Source organism: Solanum dulcamara, chromosome 9 (genome assembly GCF_947179165.1).
Source record: "Solanum dulcamara chromosome 9, daSolDulc1.2, whole genome shotgun sequence".
Taxonomy (NCBI): Eukaryota; Viridiplantae; Streptophyta; class Magnoliopsida; order Solanales; family Solanaceae; genus Solanum; species Solanum dulcamara.
The window spans coordinates 9,467,616-9,470,112 of record NC_077245.1 but is presented as its reverse complement, the minus strand read 5'-3'; positions in this window follow the sequence as shown (position 1 = coordinate 9,470,112).

Sequence of the window (2,497 nt, the reverse complement as noted above, 5' to 3'; positions counted from 1 at the left end):
GTGAATAATTATCGTTTCCATAATTTGGATAATAAAATTAATATTCTTATGTGAGAGATCAAAGAGTATGACGTAAATTTTTATAAAATAGTTAAAATACTTACATATTTATCAAAATGCTATTTTCATGTTATCAATATTTGCTATAAAATAATCACTATTTACATATTTCAAATAATAAATTTAAATAATATATTCCTAAATGAGATCAAAAAGTAAGATGTAAGTTTATATAAAATAATTAAAATACATATATACGTGTGTGTATATATATAGAGAGAGACTTTTGTATTATACTAATGATCAAATAGTAAAATGATGATTTGTCACGGGATAACACATTACACATTAGCAGATGGATGCTATAAATTCCTCTGAAAAATCATTAAATATTGTGCGGCCATAACTAATTGAAACATCCAATAAAAGGGCAGCCCGGTGCACTTAAGCTCCCGCTATGCGCAGGGTCCGGGGAAGGGCCCGACCACAAGGGTCTGTTGTACGCAGCCTTACCTTGCATTTCTGCCAGAGGCTAATTGAAACATCCAATATACACCAATATTAATCCAGCTCCAAGTTTTTTAAAAAAACGTACTTATCTTGTAAAAAAGATTCAAAAACATCACTTTTCTTTTGATCACTTTGCACATCATTATTTGAAGTGCACACTTTCTTGAAGCACGTGACTTCCTTGAAGTGATAACCCTTTACTTTGCTTCATGATTAATAACAATGGTGAATAGAAACAATCTTAAAAGGTTCTTAAAAAACAAGTTAACACCGTCTTTAGTTGGGGTGGACAGAGAGGTTGTGGGGTAGGGAAAAAAAGAGTAGAGCCTTTTTTTGTATCTGTTAAGTATAAGACTATTGGAAGTTAAACTAGATGGTTGGATAGCCTGCCTTTTTTTTTCCTTTTCGCAAAACTTTTCAAAATTGGACTGAAGTAAAGAAAGGTTTATCTATGGTTTACTTAATTTCTGAAAGTACTAATCAACTAGGAGTAGAATGTCAAAATACTCCAACCTTATGGAAGTGAACATACAAGGCTCATTTATGGAAGTGAACATACAAGTTCCTCATTCGTGAGCCTTCCCTCTTTATGGAATCAAACATAGTTTGTCATTTGGAGATTTAGGGTTTCCCCCCAATTTCTCATAACATTATACTGTTGGCAAACGTTTCCTATGCTCAGGATTAGAAATTTTGATTTCTAACAAATTTTGATATTAAGGGCCTGTTTGGATTGACTTGTTGCTTTTGGCTTATATCAGAAGTTAAGATTTTTAACTTATGACTTATTTTTATTATTTTGGCCTTAAAAAAAGTGCTTAAAAACTCTTTTTAATTTTATCCAAACACTTCAAAAGTACTTAAAAACAATTTTAGCTTAAAAACACCTAAAAATAAGTCAATCCAAACAGGCTCTAAAAGAGTTATCAGAATTTTTCTTCTGTAACTAGAGTATGGAGGCTTACACAGTGTTGTCAAAAGCACACTTAAAGTGCGCTTAAGTGTTGAATCAAGGCACAAAACATGTTGAGTGCTTTGTCTCATTTAATGTACGCTTCACTAAACAATTGAAATTTCACTTTATCATATATTTTTTTTCCAATTTCTTTGTTTATATATTTGTCATTCATGCTTATAATTATTTGTGCCCTTTTCATTAAAGTCCACGCTTTATTTGCGCTTTGCACTTAAAATCCCAACGAACCTTAGAGCTTTTTTGCACTTTAATAACATTGGTCTTAGATCGATCCTTAAAATCACGCTGCAGTATTTACTGGTAGAAAATTGTGCTACCTGCTTTAGAGATGCTATTTTGGATCTCATGACCCTTTGCAATCAAAACATGTCAAAGTGCTTTTCATAAAAGAAAACATGTAAGAAATGCTGATGATCTGGTTTTGTTGAAATTCCCTGTCGTTTCCATCCTCAATGAAATGTGGATGATCTGGAGTAAGGAATGGGAGGGAAATGGTGATGCTTAGCTTATGTTTCCAGAGTTTTTCAGTTTACAAGCCTTACTAGTTGAATTTTTATATTTTTTTGAATTTTCAGATACTCTGTTCTGAATTCTATGGACCGGTTTGGGCATGAGAATTATTCATTTTTTTCCTGGAAAATTTTCACTTTATTTGAGAATTAGCGTTTGGCCATGAAAATTCCAAATATAACTTGAAATTGTATTTGAAAAATATCCAAAATCCCGTTTTCACTTTCACTATATTTTTCTTTTTCGAATTTTAACTTAGTTTATTTTTATTTTTACAAGAAACGACTCATTTATATCAGCCCTTTCGACAGCATTTATTTTTTCCCTTCGACAAGCTGTTGCATGCTCTCTGCTACCCAATTACCCAATATTCTCAACTTCATGGACAAAACTTCGACACTCTTTGGGAGTTGATTAGTTTGGGGAAAAAATAACAATCTTTAGAGTTAAGGAATGTGGCTTTTATATATTGCATAAAATAATAATGATTAGAGTAAACAA